This window comes from Brachyhypopomus gauderio, unplaced genomic scaffold (genome assembly GCF_052324685.1).
Source record: "Brachyhypopomus gauderio isolate BG-103 unplaced genomic scaffold, BGAUD_0.2 sc131, whole genome shotgun sequence".
Lineage (NCBI taxonomy): Eukaryota > Metazoa > Chordata > Actinopteri > Gymnotiformes > Hypopomidae > Brachyhypopomus > Brachyhypopomus gauderio.
The window spans coordinates 33,115-45,893 of record NW_027506952.1 but is presented as its reverse complement, the minus strand read 5'-3'; the positions used below and the strand labels follow the sequence as shown (position 1 = coordinate 45,893).

At 40.0% G+C, this 12,779-nt stretch overlaps 6 non-coding genes across 6 annotated transcripts; all 6 read left to right on the top strand.

Moving 5' to 3' along the window:
* The first annotated feature begins 3,510 nt into the window (after positions 1 to 3,510).
* On the top strand, positions 3,511 to 3,582 carry trnac-gca (transfer RNA cysteine (anticodon GCA)). Its single transcript has one exon. It is a non-coding gene; the product is annotated as a tRNA-Cys (tRNA).
* A 3,382-nt stretch (positions 3,583 to 6,964) lies between these two features.
* trnac-gca (transfer RNA cysteine (anticodon GCA)) lies at positions 6,965 to 7,036 on the top strand. The gene has a single exon. It is a non-coding gene; the product is annotated as a tRNA-Cys (tRNA).
* A 654-nt stretch (positions 7,037 to 7,690) lies between these two features.
* On the top strand, positions 7,691 to 7,762 carry trnac-gca (transfer RNA cysteine (anticodon GCA)). Its single transcript has one exon. It is a non-coding gene; the product is annotated as a tRNA-Cys (tRNA).
* Positions 7,763 to 8,418: 656 nt separating this feature from the next.
* On the top strand, positions 8,419 to 8,490 carry trnac-gca (transfer RNA cysteine (anticodon GCA)). Its single transcript has one exon. It is a non-coding gene; the product is annotated as a tRNA-Cys (tRNA).
* A 2,113-nt stretch (positions 8,491 to 10,603) lies between these two features.
* Positions 10,604 to 10,675, top strand: trnac-gca (transfer RNA cysteine (anticodon GCA)). Its single transcript has one exon. It is a non-coding gene; the product is annotated as a tRNA-Cys (tRNA).
* Positions 10,676 to 12,333: 1,658 nt separating this feature from the next.
* trnac-gca (transfer RNA cysteine (anticodon GCA)) lies at positions 12,334 to 12,405 on the top strand. The gene has a single exon. It is a non-coding gene; the product is annotated as a tRNA-Cys (tRNA).
* The last annotated feature ends 374 nt before the right edge of the window (positions 12,406 to 12,779 follow it).

The window sequence follows — 12,779 nt, the reverse complement described above, 5'->3', positions numbered from 1 at the left end:
CTTGTGTTTTTCCTGCTTATGTGCTCACATTGAGGTTGCAAATCACACTTCCTGCTGGGGGTATAGCTCAGTGGTAGAGCATTTCACTGCAGATCAAGAGGTCCCCAGTTCAACTCTGTGTGCCCCCTAGTGGCATCTGGAAGTGTTTGCTTTACCCTGTTTGTTGTGATACTATGCAATTCTTGCCTTTTAAACATTTAGTATATGACCTTTTCAAGCAGTCCAATTTATTTTCAGTCAGATATCTTACGACATTGTTCTCTCTCAATCATCACTCATTAAAGGCTGCTGATTTCATTCCCAAACTTATATCTTGTAATACTGGTGAATCTCATCATTACAGCATTTGAGGACGCTCATGATATCTCAATTTAACGACGCATGTGATTGGAATTCAAGTTATAACCACTTCTTCTCTAAATGGTCCTCATCGCAAACTTGAAAGACCTTCTGGCTGCTTGCAATTTCAACATGCACATGATATTTTGCTCATAGAGTGCACCCTTTGAACAAGTCCAAAAATATGTCGGATGGTGCCATTTCATAATATCATCCAGCAGTCACTGCTCAGTCAGATATCTTACGAGATTGTTCTTTCTCAATCATCACTCATTAAAGGCTGCTGAATTCATTCCCAAACATGTATCTTGTAATACTGGTGAATCTCATCATTACAGCATTTGAGGATGCTCATGATATTTCAATTTAACGACGCATGTGATTGGAATTCAAGTGATTACCACTTCTTCTCTAAATGGTCCTCATCGCAAACTTGAAAGACCTTCTGGCTGCTTGCAATTTCAACACGCACATGATATTTTGCTCATAGAGTGCACCCCTTGAACAAGTCTAAAAATATGTCATATGGATGGTGATTCCTGAGAAAAGCATTTGTTCAGGATTTACGCCACTGGTCGAGCATTTTTACTGTTACTCAAAGCATTCCTTTAGATTGTCGCCTTCCAAAATCTCCTGTAAGCTCCCCATCAGGTATCTTGTGATCTTGTGTTTTTCCTGCTCATGTGCTCACATTGAGGTTGCAAATCACACTTCCTGCTGGGGGTATAGCTCAGTGGTAGAGCATTTGACTGCAGATCAAGAGGTTCCCAGTTCAACTCTGGCTGCCCCCTAGTGGCATCTGAAAGTGTTTGCTTTACCCTGTTTGATGTGATACTATGCAATTCTTGCCTTTTAAACATTTCGTATATAACCTTTTCAAGCAGTCCAATTCATTTTCAGTCAGATATCTTACGAGATTGTTCTTTCTCAATCATCACTCATTAAAGGCTGCTGAATTCATTCCCAAACATGTATCTTGTAATACTGGTGAATCTCATCATTACAGCATTTGAGGATGCTCATGATATTTCAATTTAACGACGCATGTGATTGGAATTCAAGTGATTACCACTTCTTCTCTAAATGGTCCTCATCGCAAACTTGAAAGACCTTCTGGCTGCTTGCAATTTCAACATGCACATGATATTTTGCTCATAGAGTGCACCCTTTGAACAAGTCCAAAAATATGTCGGATGGTGCTATTTCATAATATCATCCAGCAGTCACTGCTCAGGAAGTGCCAATTTGTTTAAAAATGGATTCCTGAGAAAAGCATTTGTTCAGTATTTACGCCACTGGGCGAGCATTTTTACTGTTACTCGAAGCATTCCTTTAGATTGTCACCTTCCAAAATCTCCTGTAAGCTCCACATCAGGTATCTTGTGAGCTTGTGTTTTTCCTGCTTATGTGCTCACATTGAGGTTGCAAATCACACTTCCTGCTGGGGGTATAGCTCAGTGGTAGAGCATTTCACTGCAGATCAAGAGGTCCCCAGTTCAACTCTGTGTGCCCCCTAGTGGCATCTGGAAGTGTTTGCTTTACCCTGTTTGTTGTGATACTATGCAATTCTTGCCTTTTAAACATTTAGTATATGACCTTTTCAAGCAGTCCAATTTATTTTCAGTCAGATATCTTACGACATTGTTCTCTCTCAATCATCACTCATTAAAGGCTGCTGATTTCATTCCCAAACTTATATCTTGTAATACTGGTGAATCTCATCATTACAGCATTTGAGGACGCTCATGATATCTCAATTTAACGACGCATGTGATTGGAATTCAAGTTATAACCACTTCTTCTCTAAATGGTCCTCATCGCAAACTTGAAAGACCTTCTGGCTGCTTGCAATTTCAACATGCACATGATATTTTGCTCATAGAGTGCACCCTTTGAACAAGTCCAAAAATATGTCGGATGGTGCCATTTCATAATATCATCCAGCAGTCACTGCTCAGTCAGATATCTTACGAGATTGTTCTTTCTCAATCATCACTCATTAAAGGCTGCTGAATTCATTCCCAAACATGTATCTTGTAATACTGGTGAATCTCATCATTACAGCATTTGAGGATGCTCATGATATTTCAATTTAACGACGCATGTGATTGGAATTCAAGTGATTACCACTTCTTCTCTAAATGGTCCTCATCGCAAACTTGAAAGACCTTCTGGCTGCTTGCAATTTCAACACGCACATGATATTTTGCTCATAGAGTGCACCCCTTGAACAAGTCTAAAAATATGTCATATGGATGGTGATTCCTGAGAAAAGCATTTGTTCAGGATTTACGCCACTGGTCGAGCATTTTTACTGTTACTCAAAGCATTCCTTTAGATTGTCGCCTTCCAAAATCTCCTGTAAGCTCCCCATCAGGTATCTTGTGATCTTGTGTTTTTCCTGCTCATGTGCTCACATTGAGGTTGCAAATCACACTTCCTGCTGGGGGTATAGCTCAGTGGTAGAGCATTTGACTGCAGATCAAGAGGTTCCCAGTTCAACTCTGGCTGCCCCCTAGTGGCATCTGAAAGTGTTTGCTTTACCCTGTTTGATGTGATACTATGCAATTCTTGCCTTTTAAACATTTCGTATATAACCTTTTCAAGCAGTCCAATTCATTTTCAGTCAGATATCTTACGAGATTGTTCTTTCTCAATCATCACTCATTAAAGGCTGCTGAATTCATTCCCAAACATGTATCTTGTAATACTGGTGAATCTCATCATTACAGCATTTGAGGATGCTCATGATATTTCAATTTAACGACGCATGTGATTGGAATTCAAGTTATAACCACTTCTGCTCTAAATGGTCCTCATCGCAAACTTGAAAGACCTTCTGGCTGCTTGCAATTTCAACATGCACATGATATTTTGTTCATAGAGTGCACCCTTTGAACAAGTCCAAAAATATGTCATATGGATGGTCCCATTTCATAATATCATCCAGCAGCCACTGCTCAACAAGTGCCAATGTGTTTAAAAATGGATTCCTGAGAAAAGCATTTGTTCAGTATTTACGCCACTGGGCAAGCATTTTTACTGTTACTCAAAGCATTCCTTTAGATTGTCACCTTCCAAAATCTCCGGTAAGCTCCACATCAGGTATCTTGTGAGCTTGTTTTTCCTGCTCATGTGCTCACATTGAGGTTGCAAATCACACTTCCTGCTGGGGGTATAGCTCAGTGGTAGAGCATTTGACTGCAGATCAAGAGGTCCCCAGTTCAACTCTGGGTGCCCCCTGGTGGCATCTAGAAGTGTTTGCTTTACCCTGTATGTTGTGATACTATGCTATTCTTGCCTTTTAAACATTTCGTATATGACCTTTTCAAGCAGTCCAATTCATTTTCAGTCAGATATCTTACGACATTGTTCTCTCTCAATCATCACTCATTAAAGGCTGCTGATTTCATTCCCAAACTTATATCTTGTAATACTGGTGAATCTCATCATTACAGCATTTGAGGACGCTCATGATATCTCAATTTAACGACGCATGTGATTGGAATTCAAGTTATAACCACTTCTTCTCTAAATGGTCCTCATCGCAAACTTGAAAGACCTTCTGGCTGCTTGCAATTTCAACATGCACATGATATTTTGCTCATAGAGTGCACCCTTTGAACAAGTCCAAAAATATGTCGGATGGTGCCATTTCATAATATCATCCAGCAGTCACTGCTCAGTCAGATATCTTACGAGATTGTTCTTTCTCAATCATCACTCATTAAAGGCTGCTGAATTCATTCCCAAACATGTATCTTGTAATACTGGTGAATCTCATCATTACAGCATTTGAGGATGCTCATGATATTTCAATTTAACGACGCATGTGATTGGAATTCAAGTGATTACCACTTCTTCTCTAAATGGTCCTCATCGCAAACTTGAAAGACCTTCTGGCTGCTTGCAATTTCAACACGCACATGATATTTTGCTCATAGAGTGCACCCCTTGAACAAGTCTAAAAATATGTCATATGGATGGTGATTCCTGAGAAAAGCATTTGTTCAGGATTTACGCCACTGGTCGAGCATTTTTACTGTTACTCAAAGCATTCCTTTAGATTGTCGCCTTCCAAAATCTCCTGTAAGCTCCCCATCAGGTATCTTGTGATCTTGTGTTTTTCCTGCTCATGTGCTCACATTGAGGTTGCAAATCACACTTCCTGCTGGGGGTATAGCTCAGTGGTAGAGCATTTGACTGCAGATCAAGAGGTTCCCAGTTCAACTCTGGCTGCCCCCTAGTGGCATCTGAAAGTGTTTGCTTTACCCTGTTTGATGTGATACTATGCAATTCTTGCCTTTTAAACATTTCGTATATAACCTTTTCAAGCAGTCCAATTCATTTTCAGTCAGATATCTTACGAGATTGTTCTTTCTCAATCATCACTCATTAAAGGCTGCTGAATTCATTCCCAAACATGTATCTTGTAATACTGGTGAATCTCATCATTACAGCATTTGAGGATGCTCATGATATTTCAATTTAACGACGCATGTGATTGGAATTCAAGTGATTACCACTTCTTCTCTAAATGGTCCTCATCGCAAACTTGAAAGACCTTCTGGCTGCTTGCAATTTCAACATGCACATGATATTTTGCTCATAGAGTGCACCCTTTGAACAAGTCCAAAAATATGTCGGATGGTGCTATTTCATAATATCATCCAGCAGTCACTGCTCAGGAAGTGCCAATTTGTTTAAAAATGGATTCCTGAGAAAAGCATTTGTTCAGTATTTACGCCACTGGGCGAGCATTTTTACTGTTACTCGAAGCATTCCTTTAGATTGTCACCTTCCAAAATCTCCTGTAAGCTCCACATCAGGTATCTTGTGAGCTTGTGTTTTTCCTGCTTATGTGCTCACATTGAGGTTGCAAATCACACTTCCTGCTGGGGGTATAGCTCAGTGGTAGAGCATTTCACTGCAGATCAAGAGGTCCCCAGTTCAACTCTGTGTGCCCCCTAGTGGCATCTGGAAGTGTTTGCTTTACCCTGTTTGTTGTGATACTATGCAATTCTTGCCTTTTAAACATTTAGTATATGACCTTTTCAAGCAGTCCAATTTATTTTCAGTCAGATATCTTACGACATTGTTCTCTCTCAATCATCACTCATTAAAGGCTGCTGATTTCATTCCCAAACTTATATCTTGTAATACTGGTGAATCTCATCATTACAGCATTTGAGGACGCTCATGATATCTCAATTTAACGACGCATGTGATTGGAATTCAAGTTATAACCACTTCTTCTCTAAATGGTCCTCATCGCAAACTTGAAAGACCTTCTGGCTGCTTGCAATTTCAACATGCACATGATATTTTGCTCATAGAGTGCACCCTTTGAACAAGTCCAAAAATATGTCGGATGGTGCCATTTCATAATATCATCCAGCAGTCACTGCTCAGTCAGATATCTTACGAGATTGTTCTTTCTCAATCATCACTCATTAAAGGCTGCTGAATTCATTCCCAAACATGTATCTTGTAATACTGGTGAATCTCATCATTACAGCATTTGAGGATGCTCATGATATTTCAATTTAACGACGCATGTGATTGGAATTCAAGTGATTACCACTTCTTCTCTAAATGGTCCTCATCGCAAACTTGAAAGACCTTCTGGCTGCTTGCAATTTCAACACGCACATGATATTTTGCTCATAGAGTGCACCCCTTGAACAAGTCTAAAAATATGTCATATGGATGGTGATTCCTGAGAAAAGCATTTGTTCAGGATTTACGCCACTGGTCGAGCATTTTTACTGTTACTCAAAGCATTCCTTTAGATTGTCGCCTTCCAAAATCTCCTGTAAGCTCCCCATCAGGTATCTTGTGATCTTGTGTTTTTCCTGCTCATGTGCTCACATTGAGGTTGCAAATCACACTTCCTGCTGGGGGTATAGCTCAGTGGTAGAGCATTTGACTGCAGATCAAGAGGTTCCCAGTTCAACTCTGGCTGCCCCCTAGTGGCATCTGAAAGTGTTTGCTTTACCCTGTTTGATGTGATACTATGCAATTCTTGCCTTTTAAACATTTCGTATATAACCTTTTCAAGCAGTCCAATTCATTTTCAGTCAGATATCTTACGAGATTGTTCTTTCTCAATCATCACTCATTAAAGGCTGCTGAATTCATTCCCAAACATGTATCTTGTAATACTGGTGAATCTCATCATTACAGCATTTGAGGATGCTCATGATATTTCAATTTAACGACGCATGTGATTGGAATTCAAGTGATTACCACTTCTTCTCTAAATGGTCCTCATCGCAAACTTGAAAGACCTTCTGGCTGCTTGCAATTTCAACATGCACATGATATTTTGTTCATAGAGTGCACCCTTTGAACAAGTCCAAAAATATGTCATATGGATGGTCCCATTTCATAATATCATCCAGCAGCCACTGCTCAACAAGTGCCAATGTGTTTAAAAATGGATTCCTGAGAAAAGCATTTGTTCAGTATTTACGCCACTGGGCAAGCATTTTTACTGTTACTCAAAGCATTCCTTTAGATTGTCACCTTCCAAAATCTCCGGTAAGCTCCACATCAGGTATCTTGTGAGCTTGTTTTTCCTGCTCATGTGCTCACATTGAGGTTGCAAATCACACTTCCTGCTGGGGGTATAGCTCAGTGGTAGAGCATTTGACTGCAGATCAAGAGGTCCCCAGTTCAACTCTGGGTGCCCCCTGGTGGCATCTAGAAGTGTTTGCTTTACCCTGTATGTTGTGATACTATGCTATTCTTGCCTTTTAAACATTTCGTATATGACCTTTTCAAGCAGTCCAATTCATTTTCAGTCAGATATCTTACGACATTGTTCTCTCTCAATCATCACTCATTAAAGGCTGCTGATTTCATTCCCAAACATATATCTTGTAATACTGGTGAATCTCATCATTACAGCATTTGAGGACGCTCATGATATCTTAATTTAACGACACATGTGATTGGAATTCAAGTTATAACCACTTCTTCTCTAAATGGTCCTCATCGCAAACTTGAAAGACCTTCTGGCTGCTTGCAATTTCAACATGCACATGATATTTTGCTCATAGAGTGCACCCTTTGAACAAGTCCAAAAATATGTCATATGGATGGTCCCATTTCATAATATCATCCAGCAGCCACTGCTCAACAAGTGCCAATGTGTTTAAAAATGGATTCCTGAGAAAAGCATTTGTTCAGTATTTACGCCACTGGGCAAGCATTTTTACTGTTACTCAAAGCATTCCTTTAGATTGTCACCTTCCAAAATCTCCGGTAAGCTCCACATCAGGTATCTTGTGAGCTTGTTTTTCCTGCTCATGTGCTCACATTGAGGTTGCAAATCACACTTCCTGCTGGGGGTATAGCTCAGTGGTAGAGCATTTGACTGCAGATCAAGAGGTCCCCAGTTCAACTCTGGGTGCCCCCTGGTGGCATCTAGAAGTGTTTGCTTTACCCTGTATGTTGTGATACTATGCTATTCTTGCCTTTTAAACATTTCGTATATGACCTTTTCAAGCAGTCCAATTCATTTTCAGTCAGATATCTTACGACATTGTTCTCTCTCAATCATCACTCATTAAAGGCTGCTGATTTCATTCCCAAACATATATCTTGTAATACTGGTGAATCTCATCATTACAGCATTTGAGGACGCTCATGATATCTTAATTTAACGACACATGTGATTGGAATTCAAGTTATAACCACTTCTTCTCTAAATGGTCCTCATCGCAAACTTGAAAGACCTTCTGGCTGCTTGCAATTTCAACATGCACATGATATTTTGCTCATAGAGTGCACCCTTTGAACAAGTCCAAAAATATGTCATATGGATGGTGCCATTACATAATATCATCCAGCAGTCACTGCTCAGGAAGTGCCAATGTGTTTAAAAATAGATTCCTGAGAAAAGCATTTGTTCAGGATTTACGCCACTGGGCGAGCATTTTTACTGTTACTCAAAGCATTCCTTTAGATTGTCGCCTTCCAAAATCTCCTGTAAGCTCCCCATCAGGTATCTTGTGAGCTTGTGTTTTTCCTGCTCATGTGCTCACATTGAGGTTGCAAATCCCACTTCCTCCTGGGGGTATAGCTCAGTGGTAGAGCATTTGACTGCAGATCAAGAGGTCCCCAGTTCAACTCTGGGTGCCCCCTAGTGGCATCTGGAAGTGTTTGCTTTACCCTGTTTGTTGTGATACTATGCAATTCTTGCCTTTTAAACATTTCGTATATGACCTTTTCAAGCAGTCCAATTCATTTTCAGTCAGATATCTTACGACATTGTTCTTTCTCAATCATCCCTCATTAAAGGCTGCTGAATACATTCCCAAACATATATCTTGTAATACTGGTGAATCTCATCATTACAGCATTTGAGGACGCTCATGATATCTTAATTTAACGACACATGTGATTGGAATTCAAGTGATTACCACTTCTTCTCTAAATGGTCCTCAACGCAAACTTGAAAGACCTTCTGGCTGCTTGCAATTTCAACATGCACATGATATTTTGCTCATAGAGTGCACCCTTTGAACAAGTCCAAAAATATGTCATATGGATGGTGCCATTTCATAATATCATCCAGCAGTCACTGCTCAGGAAGTGCCAATGTGTTTAAAAATAGATTCCTGAGAAAAGCATTTGTTCAGGATTTACGCCACTGGGCGAGCATTTTTACTGTTACTCAAAGCATTCCTTTAGATTGTCACCTTCCAAAATCTCCTGTAAGCTCCACATCAGGTATCTTGTGAGCTTGTGTTTTTCCTGCTTATGTGCTCACATTGAGGTTGCAAATCACACTTCCTGCTGGGGGTATAGCTCAGTGGTAGAGCATTTGACTGCAGATCAAGAGGTCCCCAGTTCAACTCTGTGTGCCCCCTAGTGGCATCTGGAAGTGTTTGCTTTACTCTGTTTGTTGTGATACTATGCAATTCTTGCCTTTTAAACATTTCGTATATGACCTTTTCAAGCAGTCCAATTTATTTTCAGTCAGATATCTTACGACATTGTTCTCTCTCAATCATCACTCATTAAAGGCTGCTGATTTCATTCCCAAACTTATATCTTGTAATACTGGTGAATCTCATCATTACAGCATTTGAGGACGCTCATGATATCTCAATTTAACGACGCATGTGATTGGAATTCAAGTTATAACCACTTCTTCTCTAAATGGTCCTCATCGCAAACTTGAAAGACCTTCTGGCTGCTTGCAATTTCAACATGCACATGATATTTTGCTCATAGAGTGCACCCTTTGAACAAGTCCAAAAATATGTCATATGGATGGTGCCATTTCATAATATCATCCAGCAGTCACTGCTCAGGAAGTGCCAATGTGTTTAAAAATGGATTCCTGAGAAAAGCATTTGTTCAGGATTTACGCCACTGGGCGAGCATTTTTACTGTTACTCAAAGCATTCCTTTAGATTCTCACCTTCCAAAAATCTCCTGTAAGCTCCACATCAGGTATCTTGTGAGCTTGTGTTTTTCCTGCTCATGTGCTCACATTGAGGTTGCAAATCCCACTTCCTGCTGGGGATATAGATCAGTGGTAGAGCATTTGACGGCAGATCAAGAGGTCCCCAGTTCAACTCTCGGTGCCCCCTAGTGGCGTCTGGAAGTGTTTGCTTTACCCTGTATGTTGTGATACTATGCGATTCTTACCTTTTAAACATTTCGTATATAACCTTTTCGAGCAGTCCAATTCATTTTCAGTCAGATATCTTACGACATTGTTCTCTCTCAATGATCACTCATTAAAGGCTGCTGATTTCATTCCCAAACATATATCTTGTAATACTGGTGAATCTCATCATTACAGCATTTGAGGACGCTCATGATATCTCAATTTAACGATGCATGTGATTGGAATTCAAGTGATTACCACTTCTTCGATAAATGGTCCTCATCGCAAACTTAAAAGACCTTCTGGCTGCTTGCAATTTCAACATGCACATGATATTTTGCTCATAGAGTGCACCCCTTGAACAAGTCTAAAAATATGTCATATGGATGGTGCCATTTCATAATATCATCCAGCAGTCACTGCTCAGGAAGTGCCAATGTGTTTAAAAATGGATTCCTGAGAAAAGCATTTGTTCAGGATTTACGCCACTGGGCGAGCATTTTTACTGTTACTCAAAGCATTCCTTTAGATTGTCGCCTTCCAAAATCTCCTGTAAGCTCCACATCAGGTATCTTGTGAGCTTGTGTTTTTCCTGCTCATGTGCTCACATTGAGGTTGCAAATCCCACTTCCTGCTGGGGGTATAGCTCAGTGGTAGAGCATTTGACTGCAGATCAAGAGGTCCCCAGTTCAACTCTGGGTGCCCCCTAGTGGCATCTGGAAGTGTTTGCTTTACCCTGTTTGTTGTGATACTATGCAATTCTTGCCTTTTAAACATTTCGTATATGACCTTTTCAAGCAGTCCAATTCATTTTCAGTCAGATATCTTACGACATTGTTCTTTCTCAATCATCCCTCATTAAAGGCTGCTGAATACATTCCCAAACATATATCTTGTAATACTGGTGAATCTCATCATTACAGCATTTGAGGACGCTCATGATATCTCAATTTAACGACGCATGTGATTGGAATTCAAGTGATTACCACTTCTTCTCTAAATGGTCCTCATCGCAAACTTGAAAGACCTTCTGGCTGCTTGCAATTTCAACATGCACATGATATTTTGTTCATAGAGTGCACCCTTTGAACAAGTCCAAAAATATGTCATATGGATGGTCCCATTTCATAATATCATCCAGCAGCCACTGCTCAACAAGTGCCAATGTGTTTAAAAATGGATTCCTGAGAAAAGCATTTGTTCAGTATTTACGCCACTGGGCGAGCAATTTTACTGTTACTCAAAGCATTCCTTTAGATTGTCACCTTCCAAAATCTCCTGTAAGCTCCACATCAGGTATCTTGTGAGCTTGTGTTTTTCCTGCTTATGTGCTCACATTGAGGTTGCAAATCACACTTCCTGCTGGGGGTATAGCTCAGTGGTAGAGCATTTCACTGCAGATCAAGAGGTCCCCAGTTCAACTCTGTGTGCCCCCTAGTGGCATCTGGAAGTGTTTGCTTTACCCTGTTTGTTGTGATACTATGCAATTCTTGCCTTTTAAACATTTAGTATATGACCTTTTCAAGCAGTCCAATTTATTTTCAGTCAGATATCTTACGACATTGTTCTCTCTCAATCATCACTCATTAAAGGCTGCTGATTTCATTCCCAAACTTATATCTTGTAATACTGGTGAATCTCATCATTACAGCATTTGAGGACGCTCATGATATCTCAATTTAACGACGCATGTGATTGGAATTCAAGTTATAACCACTTCTTCTCTAAATGGTCCTCATCGCAAACTTGAAAGACCTTCTGGCTGCTTGCAATTTCAACATGCACATGATATTTTGCTCATAGAGTGCACCCTTTGAACAAGTCCAAAAATATGTCGGATGGTGCCATTTCATAATATCATCCAGCAGTCACTGCTCAGTCAGATATCTTACGAGATTGTTCTTTCTCAATCATCACTCATTAAAGGCTGCTGAATTCATTCCCAAACATGTATCTTGTAATACTGGTGAATCTCATCATTACAGCATTTGAGGATGCTCATGATATTTCAATTTAACGACGCATGTGATTGGAATTCAAGTGATTACCACTTCTTCTCTAAATGGTCCTCATCGCAAACTTGAAAGACCTTCTGGCTGCTTGCAATTTCAACACGCACATGATATTTTGCTCATAGAGTGCACCCCTTGAACAAGTCTAAAAATATGTCATATGGATGGTGATTCCTGAGAAAAGCATTTGTTCAGGATTTACGCCACTGGTCGAGCATTTTTACTGTTACTCAAAGCATTCCTTTAGATTGTCGCCTTCCAAAATCTCCTGTAAGCTCCCCATCAGGTATCTTGTGATCTTGTGTTTTTCCTGCTCATGTGCTCACATTGAGGTTGCAAATCACACTTCCTGCTGGGGGTATAGCTCAGTGGTAGAGCATTTGACTGCAGATCAAGAGGTTCCCAGTTCAACTCTGGCTGCCCCCTAGTGGCATCTGAAAGTGTTTGCTTTACCCTGTTTGATGTGATACTATGCAATTCTTGCCTTTTAAACATTTCGTATATAACCTTTTCAAGCAGTCCAATTCATTTTCAGTCAGATATCTTACGAGATTGTTCTTTCTCAATCATCACTCATTAAAGGCTGCTGAATTCATTCCCAAACATGTATCTTGTAATACTGGTGAATCTCATCATTACAGCATTTGAGGATGCTCATGATATTTCAATTTAACGACGCATGTGATTGGAATTCAAGTTATAACCACTTCTTCTCTAAATGGTCCTCATCGCAAACTTGAAAGACCTTCTGGCTGCTTGCAATTTCAACATGCACATGATATTTTGCTCATAGAGTGCAA